Here is an 11,930-nt window from a genome sequence, read left to right on the forward strand (position 1 = left end):
CGTCGGTTTTGCACATTATAGCTACACAATCCCCCCCCATGAACCATGGACCTTGGCGTTGGTGGGGAGGCTTGCGTGCCTCAGCGATACAGATAGCCGTACCGTAGGTGCAACCACAACGGAGGGGTATCTGTTGAGAGGCCAGACAAACGTGTGGTTCCTGAAGAGGGGCAGCAGCCTTTTCAGTAGTTGCAAGGGCAACAGTCTGGATGATTGACTGATCTGGCCTTGTAACAATAACCAAAACGGCCTTGCTGTGCTGGTATTGCGAACAGCTGAAAGCAAGGGGAAACTACAGCCGTAATTATTCCCGAGGGCATGCAGCTTTACTGTATGATTTAATGATGATGGGGTCCTCTTGGGTAAAATATTCCGGGGGTAAAATAGTCCCCCATTCGGATCTCCAGGCGGGGAATACTCAAGAGGATGTCATTATCAGGAGAAAGAAATCTGGCGTTCTACGGATCGGAGCGTGGAATGTCAGATCCCTTAATCGGGCAGGTAGGTTAGAAAATTTAAAAAGGGAAATGGATAGGTTGAAGTTAGATATAGTGGGAATTAGTGAAGTTCGGTGGCAGGAGGAACAAGACTTCTGGTCAGGTGACTACAGGGTTATAAACACGAAATCAAATAGGGGTAATACAGGAGTAGGTTTAATAATGAATAGGAAAATAGGAATGCGGGTAAGCTACTACAAACAGCATAGTGAACGCATTATTGTGGCCAAGATAGATACGAAGCCCACACCTACTACAGTAGTACAAATTTATATGCCAACTAGCTCTGCAGATGACGAAGAAATTGAAGAAAGGTATGATGAAATAAAAGAAATTATTCAGATTGTGAAGGGAGACGAAAATTTAATAGTCATGGGTGACGGGAATTCGAGTGTAGGAAAAGGGAGAGAAGGAAACATAGTAGGTGAATATGGATTGGGGCTAAGAAATGAAAGAGGAAGCCGCCTGGTCGAATTTTGCACAGGGCACAACATAATCATAGCTAACACTTGGTTTAAGAATCATGAAAAAAGGTTGTATACATGGAAGAACCCTAGATATACTAAAAGGTATCAGATAGATTATATAATGGTAAGACAGAGATTTAGGAACCAGGTTTTAAATTGTAAAACATTTCCAGGGGCAGATGTGGACTCTGACCACAATCTATTGGTTATGAGCTGTAGATTAAAAGTGAAGAAACTGCAAAAGTTGGGAATTTAAGGAGATGGGACCTGGATAAACTGAAAGAACCAGAGGTTGTACAGAGTTTCAGGGAAAGCATAAGGGAACAATTGACAGGAATGGGGGAAAGAAATACAGTAGAAGAAGAATGGGTAGCTTTGAGGGATGTAGTAGCGACGGCAGCAGAGGATCAAGTAGGTAAAAAGACGAGGGCTAGTAGAAATCCTTGGGTAACAGAAGAAATATTGAATCTAATTGATGAAAGGAGAAAGTATAAAAATGGAGTAAATGAAGCAGGCAAAAAGGAATACAAACGTCTCAAAAATGAGATCGACAGGAAGTGCAAAATGGCTAAGCAGGGATGGCTAGAGGACAAATGTAAGGATGTAGAGGCATATCTCACTAGGGGTAACATAGATACTGCCTACAGGAAAATTAAAGATACCTTTGGAGAAAAGAGAGCCACTTGTATGAATAACAAGAGCTCAGATGGAAACCCAATTCTAAGCAAAGAGGGGAAAGCAGAAAGGCGGAAGGAGTATATAGAGGGTCTATACAAGGGCGATGTAGTTGAGGACAATATTATGGAAATGGAAGAGGATGTAGATGAAGATGAAATGGGAGATATGATACTGCGTGAAGAGTTTGACAGAGCACTGAAAGACCTGAGTCGAAAGAAGGCCCCCGGAGTAGACAACATTCCATTGGAACTACTGATGGCCTTGGGAGAGCCAGTCCTGACAAAACTCTACCATCTGGTGAGCAAGATGTATGAAACGGGCGAAATACCCTCAGACTTCAAGAAGAATATAATAATTATAATCCCAAAGAAAGCAGGTGTTGACAGATGTGAAAATTACCGAACTATCAGTTTAATAAGTCACAGCTGCAAAATACTAACACGAATTCTTTACAGACGACTGGAAAAACTAGTAGAAGCCAACCTCGGGGAAGATCAGTTTGGATTCCGTAGAACTACTGGAACACGTGAGGCAATACTGACCTTACGACTTATCTTAGAAGAAAGATTAAGGAAAGGCAAACCTACGTTTCTAGCATTTGTAGACTTAGAGAAAGCTTTTGACAATGTTGACTGGAATACTCTCTTTCAAATTCTAAAGGTGGCAGGGGTAAAATACAGGGAGCGAAAGGCTATTTACAATTTGTACAGAAACCAAATGGCAGTTATAAGAGTCGAGGGACATGAAAGGGAAGCAGTGGTTGGGAAGGGAGTAAGACAGGGTTGTAGCCTCTCCCCGATGTTGTTCAATTTGTATATTGAGCCAGCAGTAAAGGAAACAAAAGAAAAATTCGGAGTAGGTATTAAAATTCATGGAGAAGAAATAAAAACTTTGAGGTTCGCCGATGACATTGTAATTCTGTCAGAGACAGCAAAGGACTTGGAAGAGCAGTTGAATGGAATGGACAGTGTCTTGAAAGGACGATATAAGATGAACATCAACAAAAGCAAAACAAGGATAATGGAATGTAGTCTAATTAAGTCGGGTGATGCTGAGGGAATTAGATTAGAAAATGAGACACTTAAAGTAGCAAAGGAGTTTTGCTATCTGGGGAGCAAAATAACTGATGATGGTCGAAGTAAGGAGGATATAAAATGTAGACTGGCAATGGCAGGGAAAGCGTTTCTGAAGAAGAGAAATTTGTTAACATCGAGTATAGATTTAAGTGTCAGGAAGTCATTTCTGAAAGTATTTGTATGGAGTGTAGCCATGTATGGAAGTGAAACATGGACGATAAATAGTTTGGACTAGAAGAGAATAGAAGCTTTCGAAATGTGGTGCTACAGAAGAATGCTGAAGATTAGATGGGTAGATCACATAACTAATGTGGAAGTATTGAATAGGATTGGGGAGAAGAGAAGTTTGTGGCACAACTTGACCAGAAGAAGGGATCGGTTGGTAGGACATGTTCTGAGGCATCAAGGGATCACCAATTTAGTATTGGAGGGCAGCATAGAGGGTAAAAATCGTAGAGGGAGACCAAGAGATGAATACACTAAGCAGATTCAGAAGGATGTAGGTTGCAGTAGGTACTGGGAGATGAAAAAGCTTGCACAGAATAGATTAGCATGGAGAGCTGCATCAAACCAGTCTCAGGACTGAAGACCACAACAACAACAACAGCTACACAATTCCCTCTCAGACACGGACAGAATTGCCGAACCACTCACGTCTCTGAATAGTGCCTCAGCATCGAATGTATATGGGTTATCCAGCCTAAAACCTAGGTGAAGGTACTTACGCTAAAGAAATGACGCAGTTTCAGAGACTTTAACTGGTCTCATGAGGAGCCCCGGCAGTTCTGTTCGTGTGTAAGAGGGAAATTAAAAGTAGACGGCGTCTGCAGTGAGAATTTGGATCGAGGAGGAGGCGTACCAGCGTAATCCAGTGGTGTGAGCCGCTGTGTCGAGGTAGTTCAGGGACCTTCTGTAATAAAAAAAACTGAGTTAATGGACTGACGATGAACTTGAACAAGCGTCATGGGACGTCCACCACGAACGTACACATAGAACAATCGCGAACAAAATGAGATCAACAAAAAAAGGAAAATAAGGGGCTAACACCCTTACCTAGTAAGCAGGAGACAAGGGTTCGATTCCCGGTTTTGGTAGAAATTTTCAGTGTATATACATAAAATCATATCTGTATGACTCCATTTACAGTCTCTGAAATTATGTCATTCGACTGAAACACAATAATTTGAAAGCCCATAATATCACGGATTAAAACCCGCTGTGAGCTCGAGGATTGGAAGGAACAAATAATGGACCTAATTCTGGAAGTTGTTAATTAAAGAATATCTTGTGCACAACTAGAAGCTTTATATTTCCTTAAGACAAATCTTTAAAATAAAATACACGCCATCTACTAAATGATGTCACAATAACTATTCAGCTGTTAATTGTCTTTCAGGATCAAGCACATAGACAATTTACAAACGATTACTTCCGTGGATTAATGAGCCAATGTTTCCACGGTCAGCTTAAAACTACTTTGTAAAATCCATATCCCTTAAAGATAATTTTAACGTACTTTAAAAGCAACATGCAACACCAAAACCTAGTTTCTCAGTACATCGGCTAATAAACGTAACAGAGAAGAAACGATATGAGTATAAAACTAATAAAGGTCGTTATAGTTGGACACAGGCCGATAATCCATTCTAACAATCAAACCACGGGAAAGGAACAGAATCCATTTCATGCTCGCCACTGTAATAGTGTAGTGAAGTTTGCCTTTCTCCAACGTGATACAACAGTTTTCCAATAAGCAAAGCATCTTCCGGGGTGAAGCCGACTATAGTAGCATCACATCCACATGTTGCAAACCACACAATGTCACCGCCCAATGTGATTACAAATGCCGACTCAGCTCGATGCAACAACGACTTTGGCGATCGATACATTACGCGAGGGAAACAACACAACCGGACTGACTGAAAAACTGGCCATGCCTTCTTCAGCCAACGGAGGTTATGACACATCAATTGTCCTCATGTGTGATTTCTGTAATTTAAAAACACAAAATTTTTGGGAAGACATAGCTGAAGTTTTCCTTCTTTAATGAACCTGCTCATGGTTCCCCAAACAGGACTTATCTTATATGAAATAAATCGCACATTTTTGAAGACTGGTGTATCATGATCTCTGTACAAATTTACTTTCTTTCATAATTGGAACCTCTGTTAAATTACCTTCAAGAATCTCGATTTCTCGCCTATACTGTTAGCCATTTACACGACACGCTGTCCTATTTTATTTTTGTTTTTTTATTCATGCTTTAAACTTTTGTCTCGTACAAATAGACATTGTGTGTAAAGTACAGAAATACTTCTGAAAAGAACAATAATCGCCATCATGCACGACCGATACTTATGTTCTTTACAAGTAGCTTCTCACGATTCTCGTCATTGGAAATTTTCATTCTGCTGGTGGTTACTCTAATCGTTTGAAGGTGGCCTTTCGTGTGGGTACCATCTGCTCCTGCCGCCGACATACTTAAGAGTGCCAGCAAGTTGCGCACTGCGACAGTGGCAGTTTACGACGTTGACATTGGTGCCCTTTAAGTTACTTTCGGGTTAAGTCACGGACCGGTCGTAAAGTCACCCTGTCCCCCATCCCCCTCCACCACAACATTCAGCCGACTGTTCCGTCGGAGAAAGTGGGGACACAGCCGACTCGCAATCCATCGCGAGGCACTAATTGTGTTCCGGTGTCGAGAAACAACCAACATTAATTGCTTCGCCTTAATTAAGAGGCAAGAGTGGAGCGGCAAGATGGCGGCGCAGTGGCGTGGGCGTCGTCTCGGGGCCACTCGAGCCTAAAACCGACTCACTCTCTCTCTCTCTCTCTCTCTCTCTCTCTCTCTCTCTCCGTCTCTTCCTCTCCCTCCCTCTCTCTCTCTCTCTTTCTCTCTCTATCTCTGTCTCTCTCTGTAACTGTCTGGGACCGGGCGACGTGAAGTGTTCCACTCCTCCAGATGAGACTATCAAACACGTGAGGTGCCTGAGCCACTGTACTGGTGAACGTATCACAAAGCTAACTAAATCCAAATGAAAGCCTTTTAGTTTCAGACACAACAGCAGACGTCCTTCATTTTAACAGCCAAAGGGATGAATTTAAGATTGTTTTGGGATTTATGGCCTGCTTCCTAAAAATTAGAAGGAATGTTCTAATGAAGCAAACAGGTAATCATACCACGGAGACGCACTCATGCTTCCTACAGCCAACTAAGCGAGTTTGAAATGGGGCAAATTGTGGCCTTCCGAGTGGTGGCACGGTCTTTTCGGGGAATTGCCACTTAAGCTGGGTGTGCTGCGTCAGTTGTGCAACGATTGTGGTATCAATGGTTACGTGGACATTGTCAAACCAGCAGACGCGGTTCTGGAGGTCCACGCGTCACAGACGCCTGTTACGAGCGTCGTATTGTAAGGGCAGCAGTGGTAGAAAGTACAGCTACCACAGCACTGATAACAGGTCTTGTCAGCGCAAACGTGTCAGTATGAACTGTTGCAAACCGGTTATTAGGAACGATGCTGTGGGCACCACAGGACTAACACAACAGCACCGACGTGCACGGTTCGACTGCTGCCGTCAGAGGATCACTTGGAAGATGGACGTAGTCCTCAGCAACGAAAGCAGATTCTGCCTGCACACAAGTGATGGCAGTTGGAGCGTACGACGTAGACCTGCGGCGCTGTCTCGTAGCCTTCCACACTGGCTCCAGCCCAGGCCTTCTGGTATGGGGTGTGATCAGTTACATCTCTCGTTCACCTTCGGTGTTTCTGGAGGGCATGTTAACCAGCGCTCGGTACATGCCGAATGGTGTTAGACTCTTTCTTTTTCCGTTCTAGCAAATGGAAGTTGATGTGTTGTCCCAACATGATAATACTCTCCCACACACTCTCCTTGAAATTCAACGTGCTCTGCAAGACGTGTAGCAACTTCCCTAGCCAGCACCATCTCCAGACTTGTCTCCAATCGAGCAAATGATGGGACGAAAAGTTACTAGTGTGGCTCGTCAACCAACTACACTTACAGTACTTCGTGAACAGTTTAAGCAGGCTTGAAATATGTACCCCAGGCCGGTATAGCTATTTCTACGATCGACAGATGCCAGTCAGCACCTGTATTGCCGCCGTCCTTGAAAGCTACCCCACGTACTAATATGGGTGTTTCAGCTTGGTAGCTCAAAACTGATTGTGCTATTGAAGTGTAAATGTAATCATTTCATGTACTCCACATGCACTACTGCAACAGCTGATCTTGAGAGAATTTGAAACCTGTAAAAAGCTGTACAACTTTTTTTCCGGCAGTGTAGTTACATTAAATAAAACGTAAAACATATTGTTTCTTATGTGGGAATAAAAATGGCTCTGAGCACTATGGGACTTAACTGCTGTGGTCATCAGTCCCCTAGAACTTAGAACTACTTAAACCTAACATCACACACATCATGCCCGAGGCAGGATTCGAACCTGCGACCGTAGCGGTCACGCGGTTCCAGACTGTAGCGCCTAGAACCGCACGGCCACACCGGCCGGCTATGTGGGAATACATTTAACAAATGATGAAAAATAGAATAGAATTTTCAATTTTAACGAACCTGAAATTAGTCAGTTAATACTGAGCAGGCACTCTGTGTCACATATTGGTTGATTTCCAGTCTTTCCAATATGTCATTTTTCTGCTTTTGTAAACAGAATGTAGAACTTCACATTCCATGTAATATGAGTGGTTTACTATTAAAATATGATTTGAAACATTCTACCTTAATCTGCAGAGTTCAGATAACACAATTGCCACAGCTGTTCCTGGCCGGCCGGTGTGGCCGAGCGGTTCTAGGCGCTACAGTCTGGAGCCGCGTGACCGTTACGGCCGCAGGTTCGAATCCTGACTCGGGCATGGATGTGTGTGATGTCCTTAGGTTAGTTAGGTTTAAGTAGTTCTAAGATCTAGGGGACTGATGACCCCAGATGCAAGTCCCATAGCGCTCAGAACCATTTTTTAAGCTCTTCCTGAATGATAAACGTGTGGACTGCTTACCACGGTCTTTGCGTGTGATTTCACACAAACTATGCTGTGCCAAAGGTAATAGTTTGTCTTTGCTATTGTATAAGAATTTTGATCTTCTGCGTTTGATGGTCTGTAGTCACGTTTGAAAAGCAGATTAAAATAACGGAACGAAAGGTTGCTGTAAAAGGTAAAAGCAGCCGGCAGAGATTGGAACACACTCAACAGATAATTGAGACGTAGTGTGCAGGTGCTGCTCTGTGTTGAAGACTTTGAGACCAGATAGGAATTCGTGGAAGTCTGCATAGAAGCAGTCAGAAGATTGATGAGTCCAAAAAATAAAGTAGTAGCTGTTTTAAGCACATTTCCTCGTGCATTTTGACCAAGGGCGCTAACAACAGGAGGTTAACTCTCCCAGACGATTGGGTTAAGTGATATGTATATCTCTTAAGCTTCATCTCTATCTCGACGTTTCGACCTCTATGCTGGGCTCTCTCTCAAAAGACTTACCGTATCCCTGACTGCACAAAGTAAGAAATGAGTGTTGTAAAAGGATGTTCTTCCGTGCACTTCCCGAGATGTGGAGGGATGGGAAACAATTGTCTAGGCTGTGACTAAGCCGACACCCCCAACAACCTTTCTTACAGGATGGTCAGTCCCGCAAGATGCCCCATCCATCAGGAAGTTTCGAGACTGTATCAACAAAACGTAGAAAAAATATAAGAGGATGATTTTGAATTATTTTGGTGTTCTACATCGCCCCCCCCCCCCTCACTTGAGTACATCCCAAGGAACGTCCAGACAGCCATGTGAAATTGACAGACATGCATGTGTGTATGTAAAGACATAAAATCTTGGCTACGCTCAGAGCGTAAAGACCACACACGAGATTTGTAGGATCCTCGCTTTGAGAAAACAAACGCACGCCCAGTGTGCATGTAGACGCATTAAACCACAGTACTGTGCAAATGTTCCTTCCTTCTGTGATATGACTGGCAAAATCGCTGCACTCAGTGGATACTACTTGCACCCTTCAGTGTTCACTGTACACAGCTTTTAACCCTATTAACTAGCCAAAGCCGGCCGCGGTGGTCTAGCGGTTCTGGCGCTGCAGTCTGGAACCGCGGGACTGCTACGGTCGCAGGTTCGAATCCTGCCTCGGGCATGGGTGTGTGTGATGTCCTTAGGTTAGTTAGGTTTAAGTAGTTCTAAGTTCTAGGGGACTTATGACCTAAGATGTTGAGTCCCATAGTGCTCAGAGCCGTTTGAACCATTTTTTGAACTAGTCAAATTCCATGGTCGGTCACCAGATCAGACTTTTAGTGCCCCTCTCGTGAAAATGTATAGAAAATCTGCGCTACTCGGAGCATAATGACCACACACCGGATTTATATGCATGTGTGCCTGTTGTTTGGCAGTGATCTGTTGGAGAAAGTGGGTATTAGAGGCAGTATTGCTTTTATTGTAAATGTATGAATGCGTATGAGGGCTGATAATCTGACTTTATTATTTGTATTAAGTTGATTATGATATAAACTTATTTTTCGTTCAGTTCTTATTGTATGTTTGGGCCCACAGACCGAAAAGTTGAAACGTTTGTTTTCTTGTTATTGCCTCCCCATATTTAGCAGTATTAGTATTAATTTCCAGTTCTTTTATTGTTATGAGGAAGGCTTAAGTCATTCCTTGTGTTTTTCTAATACCCAGCGATCTAGGACCTATAATTGGGCCATACAATGAATTCAGTATATCAAACGTATAACTTTTAAGTAATATTTATATAAATCTGGCAAGGAGAACCAAATATTAGGTTTATGCTTCCATTTAGTGTCTCTGAGACAAGTTTAACAAGCCTTGTATCACTGTTGTGTGTAATAATCTGAGTATCATATGTTTACTCTTACTTTTCTTGTAGTCAGTTACTTTAAACCAACTATAATTCGCTTATGGTACCCTGTCTGAAAAATGTTAATGACTGTGAAGAATGGAAATTTCAAAAAAGGTTTATGTTATTTTGCTGTGTACAGATTACATTAAATCTGACAGCTTTTCTGAACTGCACTTCACTGCAAATGAGTTAGTTACGGTTACTGCAACATGATAACAAATTTAATGTAATCATATATCTAGAAAAGTCATTCTCTTTGCTTGGAGAATTCTGTTACAACTCTCGTGAAGCGATTAATCTGTTGTTTTGTTAACTTGTTATGACATGGTACTGTGATGTTTCGTTCCTATCACTAGGTATATTTGTTGTCAATGGATTAAACAGAAAATAGGATGCATTTGTAATCACTTACTTTGGTTATTCTCATTCGGGTTTCACTGCAGCTGTGACGTCTACTATTAGCAGACACTTTTTACCTGACTGCACTATATTCGTTCACTCAACCAAAACAAATATGTTCATGTAATTGTAACCACAAGCACGTTCTCCTTGCACTCTCATTCCATTGTTAACCCTAGCAACACTAACACATATTCCATAACGCGCATTACCAGATGTGGGGGACGAATACTTTACGCCCACTCTAAAACAAAGTTTTCAAAAAATCGTTAACTATTCTTGACGTACATAAACGACGTATTGTTTAAAGAGGTGCTGATGTGTTATTAAGGTCCAGAACATGAAAATGTCTTTTAACATACTATTGTCAACATCACCCCGCTTCCAATAACGTTTACTACCAAAAGGTGGGGTAGACGGGATGTTATTTTAAGCCCACCTCAAAAATTATCTGAAAATACTGAATTCCACGTTTATTGGGCAAAGTGACATCAACAATTACTACTAACACAAATTTTTCGGTTACATTTAACTGAAATATGTAAAACATTTTTAGAATCAGGTAAAAGATTCATTAGAAACAATAAATATTTTTGCAGTATGTTAAAATATAAAGTAATTGACTAGATTAAAGTATTTTCAAAAGTTTAGCGTAAAGTACGCCCCATCCCCCGCTAGAGTTAATTATCTCATTATTTCTGATCGTCCTAAGCTCTCCTAGTAGGCTGTCAGTCTTCCACCCTTTTCTGCCACACTCCATGCACTTGACTACCAATGGTGGCCACCCTCTCTAGTCTGCGTTTGCTTCCGTCTATCTTAGTCCTTCTCCTGCCGTGTGTATCCCTCTTTTGCTCTGCATAGAGCCACCCCTGTGTGTATATATCTTTCGCGTTACACTGCTGGTAGCATCCTGACGCAGTCGACGCCTCTTGCATCATATATGTTACTACTACTAACACAAATTTTTCGGTTACATTTAACTGAAAAATGTAAAACATTTTTAGAATCAGGTAAAAGATTCATTAGAAACAATAAATATTTTTGCAGTCTGTTAAAATATAAAGTAATTGACTAGATTAAAGTATTTTCAAAAGTTTAGCCAACGATGTAGTCAGTAATTTTTATAAAATTTGTATTTTCCGATTAGTGCGTTGTTATAGATCAACTTTTGCCACCTCTGGGATTTGAGTTCAGGACTTTTTACCTCATACTTTGCGTAGGCAATAGTCAAATGTCTGTCAGTTTATGGATTGTACTGATAAAACTGAATTTATCGTAGACGCTGGCACGTTACAAACCACTATTTTGTTTGTTGTGTTTATTGTCTTATTTTTGTTGAGTAGCTACTGACTAGGTTGAACCCGTGACCTAAGGGTAACATCGTTGATATGTAATGAAAGCGTCCTGGGCTCGAACATCGCTACTGTTTAAGTTCTCAATAAAAATCATCAGCAATGACGGACGAAGGCTTCCGGCATAAAAAGTCACTCTCTCGGCCTTCTTAAAGACGGTGGAGGAGCGAATGGAGGTACAGGACACACTCTTGTCCTTTGGGTGAGTAACTCCTCCTAAAGGCGTAAGAATCAGCAATTATCAACGGCATGGGGATGCATAAGACAATGGTAAGCACTGCATTACAGACACATAATGTGTAACCACAGGACATGCGGCCTGCGATTGAAAAAGTATCGTGATGATCTCTCCGTTGACAAAAGATTCTGGACTAATGCCGCATTCGCATTTCGGAGAGGGGACTGCCAACGGGGAGGTGGCCCTGAGAAAAAGAGAGAATAAGCAACGGATGGATAACAATCTTCGAGTCGGCGTGTGGAACGTCAGAAGTTGGGAAGTGGCAGGAAAGCTGGAAAATCTGAAAAGTGAATTCCAGAGGCTCAATTTGGATACAGTGGGGGATAAGTAAAGTGAAATA

Source organism: Schistocerca piceifrons, chromosome 6 (assembly GCF_021461385.2).
Source record: "Schistocerca piceifrons isolate TAMUIC-IGC-003096 chromosome 6, iqSchPice1.1, whole genome shotgun sequence".
Taxonomy (NCBI): Eukaryota; Metazoa; Arthropoda; class Insecta; order Orthoptera; family Acrididae; genus Schistocerca; species Schistocerca piceifrons.